A 19,615-nucleotide genomic window follows, 5' to 3' on the forward strand; every position below is an offset into this window, starting at 1 on the left:
TTTTCTGGATTGCTTAGACACTAAGGATGGGAGGGCGGGCAGAAAGTGGTTGCTTTGACTTGAGTTCTTAGCAAACATTTATTTGGCTTGTGACAAGCCCTAGGCATACTGAAGTGTTTCCCCAGGTGAATAATGGCTTGTCATATATGCTCAGGTTGTACAATTTTCTTGCAGTTTCTGCCCCCCTGCCTGGAGTAAGCACTGCTGTCCCTCCACAAACAGCACCCCGTGTTGTATGTGGAAGTGGATTGAAAATGACCCAAAGTGTGCTGGTTCTGCCACGGTTTTTCCCAACATAGTTGGTCTTGAGTCCCATATCAGCCAAAAATCTGGGATGGAAGGAGTTTCAGATGCCCTGTCTAAAAAAATGGTTAGTCTGGCATTGGGAAGTACTCCCCCACCTGCCCCCCACCCCACACTATCCCACCACTTATTTTCCTTAAAATGTAGAAGAATTCACAAAACCTAGAGTGTTCAATGAGAAAAAAATATTTCCAACACCTCTATTCCTCTTTATGCCATTTTTGTGAGGTCCCTGGGTCAGCCTGTGGCCACGTGGCCCAGTGACTTCCCTGTCTGACTGCAGGGCGCTGGCTGCCCTCTGGCCTGTTCTTCAGGGAGTTTGCTTCTGGTATAGTTTCACTTTTTCCACAGGCTGATGGTGGAAAAGAACTTTCCAGTGAAACTGTGTCTCTAGAATAATAGAGCCACCCACAAATAAAATGGGGGGTCTAAACAGCAAAGTTTCCTTTGACGTATTCAAGTGCTGAATTTTTAAAGTCTGTAGATTATTTTGAAAAACCCAATGATACCTTGAATTCCCAAATATTAATAACAGAATAATAAAAGTGATTATTTTACATACATATAGTACATCCAATAGGAATTATAGAATGTGCAATTTAACGCCTTCCTTTTAAAGATGAAGAAATTGTAGCAAATTTCTCTGGGTCACAGTGCTAGTTAGTGCCAGAGCCAGAAAAGAGCTCAAGGCTCCTGCTACCTTTACCATCACAATATTAGCATTAATCATTTTAATTTATATTTATTGTGCACTTACTATGCCAGACGACATGTTAAACAAGGGTATTTATTTTTATATGACCCTCACAATAAGTCTATGTGCTATATATTATTATTCTAGTTTTATAGTTGGAGGAACTGAAGCTCAGAGACCCCCTTAGCTCCTCAGCTGTATTTGGCACAGGCCGAAGTGGCACCTAGATATGACGCCAGAACCTGTACATGTTCATTGCTAATCCCACACAGTTAAATGTAAAAGCTTGTGAAATGCAAATGAGACTATTTCAGTACAGTACCATTAGACAGGCCATGTGTGCTGTGGCCCTTTCGAACTCTCCATGGCAGGAAGGGTGAGGTTTCCCCTTGTGATAGTCCAAGCCCCAGCTATGTAGGATCAGTGACTTGCAGTATGTTTTCTCTTTGAGAGCCATTCAGTAACGGCCCTCACATTGATTGGTAGGAGAGCTTTATTATTACCCAGGAACACACTGCTCTGTCTGCCCCTTCTGGGCTTTTCCTCAGTTTTTCCCATCCCTCCTTTCCTTTGGAGGACAACCATCCTCCCACGCCCCACCCCAAATAGCTGGCTTAGTGGTGATAAAACTATTATCAGACCTGTTCCTTGCAGCTCAACCTGGAAGGTTGGTTGTCCATGTAGGTTGTTGTTGTTTATGAATAGAAGCTATATAATTTTTCCCTCTGTTTACTCATTTGTTCTGAGCTGGGAGGGAGGGTCGTAGGCCCGGCGACTGGGTGGAACAGGGGAGGGAGGAGACTGGGATGCTGACTGCACCCACCTTGGTGGTTACAAGCTTCACCCCTCTACCTGCCATGTATCTAAAGACTGGCCCTCTCAGTTGCCAGCCATGAACCTGAGGATTTTCTGGGTCACCAGCCAAACACAGAGCCCTTAGAGAAACCTACATTTTTGTTGGCTCTGTATCTTTCCCCATGTGGTTTAAATGTCAAAATGAAGGCTAGCAATGAGAAAGAGCCCTGAGTAATCCATAACTAGCCAAAAGGTCCTTTGGTTAATCAGGAGGAAAATTAAGTAGACAGATTTTTCATGGATGTCTTTGAGAAAGTTATCAACATTGTTTTAAAGCTGTTATGACGAGATGACACATTTTGAAGATCAAGCTATTTATAGCAAGAAAAAAAGAATTTTTAATCTGCTTTTCACCTGCTTGATGCTTCTAAAAGTAAGAACTCAAGAATCATCAGCAATACAATCTGCTAAAACAGATCTACTGGAAATTACCTCCAATTCCTCCTGGGTATTCCTTATTTCCATAGTAATTGGTGTAGTCCATGGGTCTTATATGGAGACACATGAGATGGACTCAAATAAAATCACAGCAGAGTCCATAAGTCATGCTCCAGAGCTGGTTTGAAGCAAAATAGTGGTTGATTATTTTCTTGGCAACTTTTAGGATAAGGAAACAAATTTTTTGATGAAGGATCTGTTTTGTTTCTGTTTTTGCCAGATTCTATGTTCCAAAGAAACTATTCTCAAATAGTTAACTCCCTTGGGTCCCTCTTTCCCTTTATATGGATTGCTCATTTACAGTTCTTGGAGCTGTTTAGCTGTTTGCATGGCATGTTTCCATTGTTATATGGATTTGGAAGTCTGGTTTTGTTTGCTGTTTCAAAGGATTACAGTAATATCTCTGGAGTCTGTGGTGTGTAGGTTCTCTGAGCTTTGATTGTCTTTGAGCCCATGATATCAAGTAGACAAACTCCTGCATTTATACGGGAATTTTCCAATATAAGACACTTTTTTGCACTTTGCTACAATCCTATGAAAGACAGAGGATGTAATCACCATGTTTACAGTAAGGAAACAGAGAATGAGAGAAAGTGAGTGATTGTCCATGGTCATGGAGCTAGTAACTGGCAGAGCTCAATTAAATCTTCTGGTTCTAAATGATATCTATAAAAGTGTCCTTTGTGATCAAAAGTGCTGTGATTTGATTATTTTCTGATGGACAAAAGCTAAATGGATGACTGATTCAATGCTATACCGTTGCATGCATGTCAGTGATGGTATTTCTAAGCCTATGGATACTTGACTTCAGAAAAAGGGTCAACTTAGTTATAGACACAATAGTATTTGCTTAGGGTCACATTTTTAAAGGAACTTAGTGGTCATTTTCTTCCCCTGCAGACTCAGTGTGGTTAAGTTGGAGTCCTACCAACTATGGCATGATGTAATATTCAGCTTTAGAAAAAATCTGGTTGTTTTTTCAGATATAAAAAAATGCAGTCTGATGTTCAGCATGCACTCTTCTTACCCAACAAAACCATCAACGTTCTTGGAAGTCCTGCCTGGTTACAGTACCCTCGTGCCCATGGGAATGAGTGTACTCTGACGACCGGGAACAGTGTCCGCTGTGATCATTTCCCTTTGCAAAGTTACATAGCTACAACTGAGAGAGTCTTAGCTTGCTGAAATAATGGAAAATCTCCACTACTAGTCAATTTTCCATTATTGCAATCCAGTTCATTGTATAACAGCATTATCAGTATGTCGGCAAGGCCATAAAAATGACAGTGCACCCTAACTGATGATTTTACCGTGCCTCTGCACCTTGTAATGGCCAGGGCTTAGAGGCAGGGGCTGGGGAGGGTGGTACGGAAGCAAGTGAACAGCTTTATGATCATAACGACTATTATAGCGTTTTTTTCTAAAGTATCTTTTTCTGAGTATGAGTGTGAAAGTTTGCCTTCTTTGAATTTAAGACATCCTGAAAAACATTTAATTCATGAACTGACTCAAAGAGTATTTTTCCTCAGTGACCACTGTAATCATCAGAACTTTCAGCACCTTTCAAGAGGACAAAAAGAAAAAGAAAATTTTAAAAAAGAAAAGAAAATGCAATGGTGGGTTACAATCTGCAGAACTTGGAGCTGTTTTATCAAGTCGTATAAACCCTGATGCCCCTATTTTAAGTGGAGAATTCAACGAAATACATGAATGATTTACGTAGCTGCAGATATCCCAAAATTTTTAAAGTTTCTGTGTGATCATATTGGTAATTTTATTGTCTGAAGGCTTCTCTATTTGTCAGTTGCTGCCCTATCTTTATACATAACTTAGTGTTGGTTTAGGGGGACCTGTCCCCACCCTACAAAATGTTCCAAGACCCTTACATAAATCATTATGCCATTGATTTGCTTAAGTATTAGTGTACTCAGAATTTCATTTTTGAATGTGTTCCAGGTGCAATCTTTGACAGAGAACTAGTAATGGGGGGTAATATCATGGAAATAGTTAAGTGCATAGTTAATTCCAGAACTTCATTTTAGTCACTATTTAGTTGCTGCTTAATTAAAAAAATGATAGACAAGTAACTGCATTTGAATGTGTATAAGTGATTTTAATTTCTTTTCTTTTTCCTCTCTGAGGTATCTGTACTATGGTAGAAACCTTAGCAATTGATTAATTAGCCAAAAGCTAGACAATGGGAGAAGAACTCAAGCAAAGAGGCTATGAATCTGCCATGAAATCAGTCTTCATGTTAGAAAGAAAGAAAGAAAGAAAGAAAGAAAGAAAGAAAGAAAGAAAGAAAGAAAGAAAGAAAGAAAGAAAGAAAGAAAGAGAGAGAGAGAGAGAGAGAGAGAGAGAGAGAGAGAGAGAAGGAAAAGAGGCTGTTGAGTCACTCCTCTGTTCTGTCCTGAGAAAGTATAATAATATTTTTCCTTTCTTCCAAAAATTCAAAATGGGCTGAACGAAGTTTTTTTTTTTTGAGCCTTTTACATGAGTTCACTTTGGGAAGGTACCACCTAGGGACTCCTTTTGAGGAATTTACACACTGTAAAACCGCCCAACCTGGTTTTCCAGAACTCCTTAGACCTGGAATCAAGGAGCTAGGAACAAATGACCTTTTCCAACCACACTCGAACAATTTACCCTGTGACTGTCACGGATGATGTCTCAAATCTCAAGTTAATATAAATTTCTGGAGCTCATAAACTACTTAAGAATTTAAAACAGTTTTAAAATAGAAGAACTGACTAAATTTCCTTATTTGGTTCTGGAAAACTCATACCATAGGTTCAGTTTGACTGACTTTGGATTCTGCTCTACTTTCAGTTCTGCTTTTTAAAAGTTGAAAGTATTTCATTTATGCATGGAATGCCTGCCATTCAAACTCCTATGAGTTGACAGGATGTTTTAGAGATCATTATTTTTTTATGGCAAGGACAGCGTTCAAGTCTGAATGTGGGTGCTTTCTTTCCCGAATCACCCAGATTCTAAGATGAATCTGTCTCTTTCTATTTTCCTTCTGTGGTAGGCGTTTAAGCTGAGTCTGCTACTGGGACAGGAAAGAGACCAATGTTTATTTTCACAACTCCCAGAGGTAGACATTGCTGTTGACACTATTATAGAAGTGAACTACATTTCTGAGAAGTTTGAATCACAAGCCAGTGAGTGGTGAAGCCAGGTTCTGATCTTAGTCTGGCTAGAAACAAAGGGCATGTCTTTTTTATTCTGACCACACTGTCTCTCACTGTTTATGTTAAAAACTGATGCACACTATGCAAAGAGAAGCCATTGGGTGGAGTTCAGATTCTGCCGCCCTTGTCATGCAACCGACATTATGTCATGCCTAGTACATAGCCATTTCCATGAGAAGGATGCTGTAGGAAAAGAAACGTCCTAGGACTCTGTGGATTCATGATTGTGTCCTGCAGTCTCCTCTCAGTCCCTACCTAGAATACACTCATCCTATTCCCATTGTTGAGGTGTTCTATCAACTGGGGTGCTCTGAACCTTGGCCAGGTTCTCCTGCAGAATTAAGCCTCTGGTAGCACTCAAAAATCATTATACTATCTCACATGATGACAGGTATAAAAAAGATCATGACTGTATGATCTGGCCACTTCACCACCAGTGACAGTTTGCTTTATGTTATATTTATGTTTTACAGGAAGTGACATAACACTGGCACCAGGAGGGGCGGTCATACTTACTCCATAAATTGTTTCTTGGGGCCATGATAACTAATAGATGAAAGGGTTGAGCAGACCTTGAAGCAGGACCAGTGGAACATATCTCATGCTATTTTAATTCTCTGTGTTTCAGAAGAAATAGTTCTTTCAACCTCTCTTTGAAAGCTGCAGTAACGTTGGTTGACTTAAGCCAGTGATGGTGGTATTGTCGTGAAACAATTGAGGCTTTATCTTTTCAGCTATGAGGATGAGTGAGAAATATGTCATGCATACAATTCTGCAACCATTTAGAATACTCCCTTATATCAAACTTGTGGAAGGTAACTCATGTTTGAGAAGTTGTTTTGAGTTTTAATCCTCAGATCTGGAAATTTTACTCAACCAAAAGCCTCGATGAGTACTGCAGTCATGGGACCCCTTATGTAGAAGCCAGAATTTACATTTAGGTAACAAAGTAAAAGAAAAGAAAAATTCAGAATATATTTTTATCTGATTCCTTTGGCAAGTATTTTTAAACATGTCCTTTGTACTGCATATTATATAAACATATATAATGGCACAGACTTTACCCTACAGGTTATTACTAGTTAGTTAAGCAGATTAATATTTTAAAAATTATTACAATAATCATCTTACAATACACAAATATTTGCTCTACAAAAGAGGTTTGTATAGAGTTCTGTGGAAGTCATCTATGGAGATGACTTTATCAGGGAGAGTCAGGGAAGGTTCACTAGAGTTGATGGCATTTAAATTGGGTATAAAAGGATTAATAGTTATTGTTCAAGAATATTTTGGAAGAACCCATTCCACGAATAACATGTAAATTGGTAGAACTGAATCATAAGGTACATGTTGGAAGAGGAACTGAAGAAAAGGCTCAAAAGACAAAAGTAGTTTCAGGGTGTTCACCCTTCTGAAGCATTTAGATATTTTTAAGAGCTATTGGAAGCTTAAGAAAACACACATTTTATTATAGAAAATCCCAACATACACAAAAGTAGAAAAAAATCATGTAATGAATTCCCACATATGCATGAACCAACTTTAAAATTTTCAAAGTCCAATCCGGTTTCATTAATATCCTCACCGATGTTCTCTCCTTTCCATAATAGTTTTGAAGCAACTCCCAGACTTTTCATCATTCCACCTGTAAATATTTTAGTATGTTTTTCTACGAGATAAGTTCTTTTTAAAAATTCACAATAGCATTAATACATCTGAAATAATTAACAATACATTTTAACGGTTATTGAAGTTTGTCAAGTAAAGGAGTAATATGAATTATATAGTATTTGCATTCTGGAAAGAAAACTCTGGAGGCAATGAGGAAGACAAGTTGGAAAGAAAAAATACCAAAGACCAATGGAAGACTCCCGAGATCAATTTGACCAAGTCAATGGTGATGGTGAGATTGGAAGAATTTTCAAAATATTTAAAGTAAAGCTAAAGTTCTTGAGATCCATTAGGTATGGAAGTAAAGGAAAGGAGGGAGTTGAGGAAAATTTGCAGGTTTTAACTTGCATAATTAGCATATAAATATGCCATTAACTCATGTCATGTGGGGATTCTTTGAAAAGCAATTTAGGCTAGTTCTTCATTTACCAGAGACTATAGGAAAACAAATCCAAAAATATTTTCCTATTACCTGCAACAACACTGTGAGACCTAAACTATTTGGAGAAATTTTGATTTCTCCATCTTAAGAAAGTCATTAACAAAAATTGGAAAACATTAAGAGAATAGCATCTAAAATCCTTAAGGGGACAAAGGAGACACTTGGACAGACTGCTAACTGAGACCTCTTCTGATTACAACATCTAATTAATAGTTATAAAATCTTAAAGGCTAAGGAACGTGACTAATTCACCAAATTCTGAAACACTGAAGGTTTGAAAGAGGTAAATTTAGAATGAAGAAAGAAAATTTTTTCACAATATATGATGATGTTCAAAAAAAGTTGAAAGAATTGTATAGTGAATAATCATATACCACCAATTCAATTTTACCATTAACAGTTTACTATATTTGCCTTTTCACACATCTATCCATTTATCTACTCCTCCATCCATTCATTGGCCCATTTTTTCGTTTGTTTTTTTATTTTCCTTCAAAATAAATTGAGGTCAACAGTACACTTCATACCTAAACACTTGATCATACATATCACTAACCAGAGTTCAATATTTGTTTATGTAGAATTTATAGTTTACATAAGCAAGATTAAACTTAGACATTTATTTTGCAAAAAGAAAATGTTCTGATTCAAAAAGGATTAACACAATTTATGGCTGATTCTTACTGAGTTATGAAAATGAGAAGCTGTTTGAGAACCTATGGCTCCTCAAAAGTTGTTGCCATATGGAGTAGCCTTACCCTATAACAAAACGGCCTGTCACTATTTACCTGGCAAAGCCATATACCTGTCAGTAAATGTTAATTGAATTTCATTGTGAAGAAATTGACACCCAAAAGCATAAGCATAAGTGATAGAGCTGGTATGAGAACAAATCACCTCTAATAGTTTTGTATTGAGCATCACTCCCTGCCTATAACTACTCTGCAGGGTCAGAATGTGGATAATCGAAAAGTAAAAGCTGTAATACAGGTAATGCATCCCATACAGAGTCATCCTGAGATTCCTCAAGAGGAGCCAGTACTTGGCAATAGGCAAGGAGGTAAAATTATAAAAGAGCACTCTTTATTCACATATTGCAAACGTAAGATCTGTGTTCATAAATATCTATCCTCTGACTTCCTCCAAAAAAAAGAAAAAGTTTAAAGCAGCTTATGATAAACAGCAAAAATAAAATAAGATAAAACTGGAAGTGATTAACACAGGAATAAAACAAGGGTCAAACTATGGCAGCTAGTGGAGTAAGGAATAAGTTTAGACTCAGAAAGCTTTGAAATGTTTTAAATTAAGTCAGATTCTGCCATGTTCAATCCTGTCAATTGGTTCAAGCATTGATAATCAAGCTGAGATGATGTCTGGAAGATGCATTTTTTCCAAACGTTTCTTGTTGATGAAGATATCTTGTATTCATTTGAAAACTGAAAAATTCAGTACGATTAGCCACGCATTTGTTTACACAAAAAACAGACATTCTGATAGTAGAAAACAGGTTTGGTGTTTGATTGTCTTTTCAGCTTCCATTTTGATGTTATGACATCAGTTTATATCAGTGGTTCTCAACTGGAGCCAATTTTACCAGGGGACATTTGGCAGTGTCTGGAGACATTTTTGGCTGCAAGTACTAGGGCTGAGTACTAGTAGCATCTAGCGGGTAGAGGCCAAGGGTGCTGCTAAACATCCTGCAATGCACAGCATGAATAGACCCCCCCCCAAACAAAGAATTATCCATCTGAAATATCAGTAGTACTGAGGTTGAGAAACTCTGATCCATGAATCAATTATAAATCTTACTCTAATATGCCTTCAAAACACTTTAGATGATTTACATGTGACATGTCATCTCATAACCACGGTTGAACAGTAAGTAGTGATGACCCAATACACTTACTGAAATACGACTGCATGGGCACGAGCACAGTGAGATGTAAAATGACGAGTCCTTCAGAGTAAGGTTCACACAAAGCCAAGCCGGGTGGTGCACAACACAAGGTCAGCACTCTTTGGTGGCCAAGAGCATTGGATGTTGGCAAACAAGAATACAGATATTTAACTAGCAGAGATGTATTCAAAGGAATTAGGGACGCTGTGTTTATCAGCACTGGGAAAAGGATCAGTAGATCCTAAGTCAGGGGACGGCTCATCCTGGGATGTTCCCCTCTGGGACATGGGGAGGTCATTTCTCTCTTCCTTCTTTCCTCTTCAAAAACTCAGGATGGGGAACTGAAGTTATCGGAAGCAGGTGGATTCGATAAACTCCTCTGACAACCTGATGATTATGTCTTGACTTACGTTATTCTCCTTCATCTTCCCCTCACCATTGTAATTATATGTACTCTGTCTGCATTTGCCTTCTGTCTTTGTTCTTGTTACCTCAGGTACCCGTCCCTGCATCTTGGGTTATTCCCTCCGCCTCCCTAGTATTTAACTTCTTCCTCCCTAGTGGATTATCCCCATCAGTGTACAGGTATGTTCCTGCAACTCTCATCTTGGGAAAATATCCCTGGATCCCCACATCCTCTACCAATTTCTCTTCAAATCTACACAAACTCATTAAACTCATATTTTACACATGCTATCTTTGTTTCTTACCTCCCATTTCCTCTTCAACTCACACCGACCTGGCTTCTGCTCCCAGCTCCACTAAAGCTGCTTTGTCAAGGTTACCAGTGACCTCGTAGCAAAAATTTTAAAAGCAGATAGTTTTCCATCCTTCTCTTATTTGACTTCTCAGTAGCCTTCAGTACAGTTGATGGTTTCTTCCCTCATGAACACATTCTTTTGGCCTCATGGCACAACGTGCTTTAAATTTTTCTTCTGCATCTCTGAGAACTTCTCAAGATGCATTGCTGCTACACCTCTCTCAGACCTCTTGATGTTGGAATGCCTAAAGCTTAAGGGTGTGTTCACTTGTCCTGTCTCATTATACTTTCTTCCTAAGTTATCTGAACCATTCCTATGGCTTTAAATACTATTCACATGGAGGAAATTCCCGATTTAAAATTCTATCTCAGATCTTTTCTTGGAGCTCCATATTTGAATAAATAACTGCATATTGAGACCTGCACACAGAGATTTCACAGGCATCTCAACCTTGACACATTTTACTTTCTTCCAATACACCCATCCTGCCATCCTGCCAATCACTTCAAACTCAGTAAATGGAATTATGACCCAACCAATTTTTCCAGCTTTTCATTCCCTCACATATTTCACTAAATTAATCTCCAAGTTTCAGCTCTTGGCTTAAATATCACCTCTTGAAAAAGATCCTTCCTTACCACTCACCTAAAATAATCCCTCATCTCATTCTCTATCCTAGTATCCCGTGTGAGTTTTTAATTGATAGCTCTTATAACAATTTCGAATTATACATCAATTTATCTGTCTACTTATTTGATATTGGTTTTCCTCACTAAAAGGTCCACTCCCCTGGATAAGGACCAGGTCTGTTTCATTCACCAATGGATACCCAGGCCCTGGCATAATGTGTGGAAGGTAGAGGTGTGTGCTCAGTCAATATTTGTTGCATCAGTGAAGGACTATTTGGATACTAGGCCTAAAAAAGATACTTGTTTTCCCCTTGTCAAGATCAGAAGTAGGTTATTTTGCTGTCAGACTCATACGTTTAGTTAGATTAAAAGATAACATTTAAACATCATCCAAAAACAACAAGAACAAAAAGAAAAAACCCAAGAGAGTATCTAATAAGTGCTTGTTGATTGATGGATCAATTGAGTAACCCGTTGAAAATTCACTTAATTTCTTTGTTTCCGTTGTATTTATTGATAACAGAAATAATACTATTCACTCTCTTTTACAGAATTATTTTCTATGATGAAGTTAGATTGTTGCCCTTTAATCTTCTTTAAAAAAAGACATTCAATACGTACAAAGCCCCATTCAAGATGTTGCAGCGATTACATGTACTATCAATTACTTTAGTCTGAGGACTGCACTGCAGTAATGCCTGAACTCTTGGTGGTGCGTGGGCCAACAAAATGTCATTAATCTTCATTGTTATAAGCCCTGTTCGAAAGAACACCATATGACAATATTTTTGTGAAGAGGCTAGAATTACCTAATTGCCTATGCAGAATCAGAGCCCTCCTCTCAGCTTCCCTGCCTGGTGGAAAGTGGCCCACTATGCTGCTGGCTGCCACAGTACAATGACCACGGGCTGATGGCAGCTGGCCAAAGTACTGAAGGGTAACAGAGGTGAACGAAGTGGCAAAGGAAGCAAAGGGGAAGAAGAAGAAAGGGTAGTATTTGCACATCTTGACAGGGTCATAGATGCTTCTGCAAAAAGGAAACCCTTATGTTTTTAAATTGAATGTTCAGTTTGAGGTTGCTTATGGACTCTTGGGAGGCAGTGAAAATTTTATTAGGTTGGTACAAAACGTAATTGCGGTTTAAAAGGTTTAAAATAGTTGCAAAAACCACAGTTAGTTTTGCACCAACCTAATAGTATCTCAAATTTTTGTGACTCTAAAAAATTGATGGTGGGAATCAGGAAATGATGGTGTTTTTTTTCCCTCTCCTTTTACATTGGGCAAGTCCATCTATTTTAACATATAAAAAAATGATACTGAATGGTGCAACTTCAGGGAATACTGATTTCCCTTTGTCTTCGGAAATCCTCTGGGACGTTCAGTGTCACCGACACACTTTGACACCCTGGATAGTGGTCCATCTGAACCTAGAACCTCCTTGAATTTCTCTCAAGTGTTTAATAAGAGGCAGGTATCCTTCTGAATACAATATTCTCATTTGTAAAGTAGAGAAGTCTTTCCCCACAGTTAAGATTGGAGCTACCTAAGTCCTTAGCAAACTGGTGGGAATGTGGGAAGTATTTGCTCCTTAAAAATCCACTTACCTCATCCTTATCCCTCTTTAAAAAGCTACCGTTAGCTGATATGGGTGGAATTTGAAGACAAAGGCAATGGAAGTTGTAATTTGCAACTTGTTTGGTCCCAAACCTGGAAGACCTGAGGCAGAGTTTCAAAGCCTAGTGGTACTGGAAGAGTAGGTGTAGATTGGGGAAGGGAGCATGTACAGGTCTTTTCTGGAAGACTTCAAAAGAAAAGCCAAAATTTGAGTGACCAAAGGTAACCAACAAAATAGGTGGGGTTCCATATGACAGGAGTAAATGACCAGACAGGGTTCAGGACCCAAATGTCAGAGCCAGAGAGCCAGTTATTTGTGCCAAGAGCCATTCTGAGTTCCAAGGCTCCATCTGTGCATGCTCACCTTTACCAACACATCTTTGCCCGTCTCAGAGGTATCCAGAACTGCTTCAGATATCCAGCACCCACCAGCCAGAGATTTCATCTTCTTACTAAAACCTTCACTATCATTTTAGACCCCTAAATACAAAAATTATCTTGACAAAGGGAGATGATTAGAGTGAGTAGTTTTCGCAAAGTCAAAGAGCCAAATTCCCTTGAAATCAGAACTGTGAGCAGAAATTCCATGACTTCAGCAATATAGCTGCTTCATTTTTCCATGTCTAAATGGTGAAAGAGATGCTTCATGTCCAAAAACTCATACTTTTTAAAGCAGATGCAGTAGTTAAAAATCAGCCTTCTATTACTTTTTTCTGTCCCAAGGACCTCAGTATGAATCTGGATTCTGTGGAAGCTCATTGTGATGGAGTATTTCCCTTTCTTCTATTAGCTCACTGTTTAGGCAAACTATGTTATGTTTTGGGTCCTGGGGCTCTCCTTTACAAAATGAGGTAACCTGGTAAATAAAAAGTTCTCTTGAGAAGTGGAAATGTTCTGTGTCTCTCTTGTACCACGATCTCTTTCTCTATTATAAATAAAGAGTTTCTCTGAGTAGACCAAAAAAGCACAATCAGAAGACTTGAATGAGTGAGATGTTGAAACCAGATGTTTAGAGACCAATCCTTGCAGCTGCCTTGACCAGTAAGTAACCCTTCCCTGGTTTCTGGTTTCTCCTTTTAGCGCAATAAACAACAACAAAGAAAGAATACCAACTCAACTTGTATAGTCACTAATTATCCAAGTGACTCATTATCTAAGTGCTCGAAATTATCCTGGAAATTATCCACAGGCAATTATCCTGAAAGTCCACAGTGAAGAGTACCTGTGACTTACTTGAGTTTGCCATGGAGGGGTAAGCTGTTACTAGTTGTAGTCAACAAATCCAAAGCAACGGAGAGAGGAAGTGGGAGAGAGTGAAACTAGATACTGTAGTGAGTGGAATCTGAAAATGTATTTGCCTCTAAGCTTGAGTAGGTACAGATATTTTTTTATAGATCACCCAGTGTATACTCTATTTTCCCTGATTCTTTCCAGAATCTACAAAGTGTTGAGAGGGTATTGGCATCAAGTCCCATGCTCGTTGGGAATCAATAGTGAACATCTGTTTTGTTGATTGAAATAATTTTCTGTAAAATAAAAACACAAACATATGAGGAAATTGCAAAACTTGGAGATAATCTAGACATTTTAAGCATATTATAAATGGAAATATATAATAATTTGTTAGCCTAACCAAGCTTGACAAATGCTGTAGAAATCCTCAAACTTACTTCCTTGCTTGAGCAAGAGGTGAAGTTTGTCTTACAAGGTGAACCTACTTTTTGAATGAAAATATGTCAGAAGGTGTAGTAGCTGTCTTGTGATTCTTCCTTATCCAATCCACAAATGGAAACAACTGGAAGACCTACACATTGAAGGGCCTTCTTCTTAGCATCTCTGATGTCAGCAGGCAGCCTCAGGGATTGGAGATGAAAGTGTCTACAGGGCCAAGAAGATAGCATAATGAGTGAAGTGGATTAGGGATAGGAAAAAATTCTCTTTCTGTCTTTTATATTTCACTTTCCTCTTTATTAAAAAAGAAAGGCACATAGTGGGATGATAAATGGCAATGACCCTTGACCTCAGTGTGAGTAGACGATAGAGGGTCATGGGAACATTGGGGAACTGGGAGGTTATTGCTAGTAAGCTCCAGCTGGCTCACTGGGGTGCAGCCCTAGAACTAGCAGATCTGATTTTTCCACAAGAATCTAGAAAAATGGATTTTTTAAAGTGAAAGTTTGAGTGTATACATTTTGCAACCACTTAAAACATTTTAACTTTGTGACAGCCAATCCTATGTGGGCCTAAGAGAAAAAATTATGTCCATGGGCTAATTCTCTGTCTAAGAGATCACCATTTTATAAACTGTGGATGCTGAGTAAGGGAGAGCTTATAATTTGCACCATCTTCAATTTGGGGATGAAAAACCAAGACTTGTGGCTTATTATTTGTATGTCTTTAAAAAGGCTTTCTCAGATAACGAGAAAAATATGAACAGAGAAGGGCATTTGAGAACAATATTTATAATGTTTAAACAGCCACTCTACTTTTATATCTAATTGTTGTAGCATCACAGCCAGAGTCCTTGGGTTATTATGGAAAGCATGATTTTGTGTTAGGACCCACAAGTGCATCTATGTGAGATATTGTTGATGTAAGCATATGGTGTCTGTGCAGTCATCTTGCTGTGAATATGGTACTCAACCAAAAACTCACTGAATGATTCAGATTGCTCCACATTACAGAAGAGACATGGAAATCTGGATACATCTAGATGACATAGGAATTTTCTAGTTTTTATAAACTAGTTGTTTGGCACTTTGTAGACAGCACATTATCAAAGTAAACACTCCCTTATTTAAAAGCAAAATGAAATTGTGGGAAACTATAATACCTGCAAAACAAAAATGCTTTTACAAAACCTCCCTTCCTATGGCTTTAGATGCATGAAGGTAATACACTTTAGGTCCTGAGCATTCCTTGATTTTTCAGTCTAGGTACCACTTTAGATATTCCAGTATTTTTTCCCTAGTCATTGATATTTTTATGGTGCCTTTTTGCCTTTCTCTCTCAAACCAAGTATTACTACATTATTATGTAGTAATAACTTAGCGAGAGGTTTCATTTTTTCATTTGCATTTTTCTGTTTTAAAATTGGAATAAGTAATTTGTGTTGCATTTAGTAGCAAGGAAGTGTCTTTTACCTAAATGTTTGGTGACTACAAGTACATTCAGGTTTTGTCTAATTAATAGTTAAAGAGTGCTAAGTTAAATAAATAAATACATACGCTGTTTCCTGGACTAGAAATTAGAAGCAAGTGTTGAAAAGAAGCCACTGAAGATGAGATATTGTGGTGAGATAAATATTGGCTAGGGTGAACACACAGACTTGTGAAATCCCCACAAATTACCACAGAAGCCGATGAGATTCTTGTTCTAATTTTAGTGCCCAGCTCGGTTTCACTTACTATTTCAACTTTTCAACATCCTTATTGTAACTAGTAGATCCATTAGCAAAGCTTTTCATGGAATATTTTTGTGTAATGTTCACTCCCAAGAATTGTTTTTAGGGATATTAATCACCTGATATGCATTTATTTCCATTATGTAGAAGAATGAATGCAATATCAAGACTTAAGTCCCATTCATGACTCATTGGTACACATGAGGTACTACTGGCATTTCCATATGTATCTACTGAAATCTCCTGCCTCCTCTTTGAGGACATGTATGTTTCTTTGTACCCCTGTAAGTACTTATGATAAAAATTAGATTGCAACTGATTAATAAAAACATAATTGAATAGTTTGAGTTGTATGTGAGATAGCTAGTTTTATCTTCCCACAATAATTAATACTACAGAATATGGACCTAATTATAAAAGCTTCATGTACGAAAAGGTGGGACTAAGAAACAGAAAGATTCTCTCTCCCTTCCCTCCCTCCCTTTCCTTCTTTCTTTTCTTTTGCATTATATGTATATGTAGATAAAATATATGTGGCTTATGAGTCAGAGAGAGATGATATAAAGGGATTATTTCATTCTTTAAGTAGAGGGCCCTTTTGGGTCACTTACCAGGAAAATAATAATAGTAGCTAACACTTATTGAGACTATACTGTGTGCCAGATAATAAGCACTTAACTATATTAACTCATTTCATTCTCATAACAACCCTACAACATAGATTCTATTATTATTCTACTACCATGTTTCTTCGAAAATAAGACCAGGTCTTATATTAAGGTTTGCTCCAAAAGACGCATTAGGGCTTATGTTCAGGGGATGTCATCCTGAAAAATCATGCTAGGGCTTATTTTCTGGTTAGGTCTTATTTTCAGGGAAACATGGTATAAAGATACAGCGACACAGTAATATCAAATAACTTGCTGAGGACCACACAACTAAAAAGCACAACAGTCGAATTGCATCCCAATGATCTGATTCTAGAGTCCAGGCTCTTAACATTAAGCTGTACACAAAAAGAACTCATTAAATGAGTAAAATGTGTAAAGCCTACACAGACCCACAAGAAAGGGCTACATTGGACTATGTCACATGGACCTTTGCAGAGGCTTTTAGTTCTGATGCTTAGAATATGGTCGTTCCTCTTTCCCTTTCTCAGTGTTTGTTGAGTAAAAGAATGACAAATTTACACTTTAATTCCAGTTTCAAGACTTCACCCTCCTGTTAGCATTCCCGCTTTCCCATACCTCTCTACCTTTTTCAGTGACATTTTCTGGGCACACAGTGTTCTTTCTTCTGTTTAGTGCAACTTCACTCATGCTTCAAGACACATCTCAATTCTATGAGTCAGAAGTTGTTTTTACTTCTCTCATGACTCTTTCGTAACGCCCATGTACCCTAATTTCTATACATGTGTGCCCCCCTCTGTAGATCTTAAGGCTTCTGAGATCACAAAATCTGTGCCCAATATATACGAAGTCTGACAATTAAGTTCTGAAACTCATCCTAGAAAAAGTGCTACATACCTCATTGCTAAATATCACTATGGTCACCTTCGAAGTACTCCCCTTGGGAAGCTATGCACCGACACCAGTGCCTAGTTCACCCTTCAAAGCAATTTCGGAACTCTTTTTCTGGAATGGCCATCAGAGCTGTAGTTGTATTAATCTTGATGTCCTGAATGTCATCAAAATGTCTTCCTTTCAATATTTCCTTTATCTCTGGGTAAAGAAAGAAGTCATTGGGGGCCAGATCAGGTGAGTAGGGAGGATGTTCCAATATAGTTATTTGTTTACTGGCTAAAAATTCCCTCACAGACAGTGCCCTGTGAGCTGGTGATGCAAGTGCCATGAATTCTTGGCAAAAAGTTCAGGTCATCTAACTTTTTCATGCAGCCTTTTCAGCACTTCCAAATAGTAAACTTGGTTAACTGTTTGTCCAGTTGGTACAAATTCATAATGAATAATCCCTTTGATATCAACAAAAGGTTAGCAACATCGTTGAAACAAGTTCACGCACTTAATTGTCAGACCTCGTATACTTATACCTCTGCCACGGTGTCAATCACAGTGTCTGGCACAGAAATAAGTGTTTATTAAATAGATGATAAAATGGCTGGAAGAAATATTCAGTGTAATTTTATTCTTGTTGACATAAATCTGTAATGCTAAAAATCTGGAAGCATGTCTTGAAATTCCATTATGGACATGTTAATACAAACAGTAAATTCATTCAATAATCAAAAGAAAAAATTCAAGACAAGAGTAAAATTACAGAAGAAAATTGGAGAAGAGACAAATTTAAAGTTTGAAGACCATGTTGTAAGAATGAGATGAGACACATAACCACATTAAGGTATCAGACACACTTCTGTGTTTGGTGCTAGAAAGATAAAAGCTATGGTCTGGTTCTCAAGAAATTACTAGGGGGACAGAACCATTTTGTAACATAAATCACACAAAGTCTAAATGAAGTCAGTATGGTGAGTGCCGAAGTCTACCTGGAAGAGGTAGGAGGAAGGGGGAGAATTCAAGGAGGTATTTGAGAAGTATGTGTTTGCCAAGCAGACATATTGGGGGAAGGGAGACATTTGTGCAAAGAAACAATATGTGCAAAGCATGATGCTATCACAAAAATATCACAGACTGGGTGTCTTCAACAGCAAACCACTCTCATGACTTAATTATTTCCCAAAGGCCCCATCCCCAAATATCATAACACTGGGGATTAGGGTTTTAACATACATACTTTTGGGGGGACACAAACATTCAGTCCATATCATATGGGCACTATGAAAAAGAAGTTCTTTTTACAGCAATATAACATGGGGGAGTAAAGCAGAGGTGAACAAAGAAGAGTAAGGGTATGGATACACAGAGAATGAGGGCTATTCATGGAAGGTTTTGTATGCCATGCAAGGTTTACATAGGGACAACAGGGAAATGTGGAAGAATTTTAATAGGGGGGTCATGTGATGAGTTTGATAATTTGGAAAGATTGATTTGGCACAAATAAAGAGTAGAGATTAACAAGGATGTGAGAATCAACCTGGAAGCCTTATAACTAAGCATTGCTGTAGCCCAGGGGGAAGGTAATGACAGCTTGAACCCAGGAGTAGCAGTGGAAAGGAAGCAGAGTGGAGGTATATGAGAAGCAATTGTGAGGTAGCTCATCAGACTTGGATATGGAGAGATACTGAAAGAAAGTGCTACGAAATCTACTGTGAGTCTCAAGTTTCTGGAATAAAATATTGGGAGGCAGATGGAACCACAAATCAAGTAAAGATACATAAGAGATATAGCAGTTTAGGAAAGTAAAGAGGACATTTCTTATTAATTTAAAATTTTTTAATTGAGATATATAGTTCTTATACCATTAGAATCTACCCTGTTAAAGTATACAGTTCAGTGCTTTTTAGTATATTCACAAGGTTGTACAAATACCACTATTATATTCCAGAACATTTCATCACCCCCAAAAGGAAACCCTGAACTCTGCAGTCATTCCCTCGTCCTCCCTTCCCTCAGCCCCTGGCAACCATTAATTTACTTTCTCTTTCTGTGGATTTACCTATTCTGAACATTTCATATAGATGGAATTATGCAATATATGATATGGTCTTCTGTGTCTGGCTTCTTTCATTTAGCATAATGTTTTCAAAGTTTATCCATGTTGTAGCAAGTATCAGTACTTGATTCCTTTTTTTAAAAAATT

The 19,615-nt window shown here is 37.9% G+C and overlaps 1 protein-coding gene and 1 long non-coding RNA gene across 10 annotated transcripts in view; one reads left to right on the top strand and one right to left on the bottom strand.

Moving 5' to 3' along the window:
- RASGRP3 (RAS guanyl releasing protein 3) overlaps positions 1-19,615 on the top strand; it is a 90,675-nt gene that overhangs the window by 25,468 nt on the left and 45,592 nt on the right. The gene's annotated exons all lie outside the window — the stretch shown is intronic.
- LOC141571525 (uncharacterized) lies at positions 6,437-17,710 on the bottom strand. Its single transcript, XR_012496301.1, has 3 exons — positions 17,428-17,710; positions 14,169-14,376; positions 6,437-14,024 (listed from the first exon to the last, which is right to left on the bottom strand). It is a non-coding gene; the product is annotated as an uncharacterized LOC141571525 (long non-coding RNA).

The sequence above is a fragment of the Rhinolophus sinicus genome, linkage group LG05 (assembly GCF_036562045.2).
Source record: "Rhinolophus sinicus isolate RSC01 linkage group LG05, ASM3656204v1, whole genome shotgun sequence".
In the NCBI taxonomy this organism is placed as follows: domain Eukaryota; kingdom Metazoa; phylum Chordata; class Mammalia; order Chiroptera; family Rhinolophidae; genus Rhinolophus; species Rhinolophus sinicus.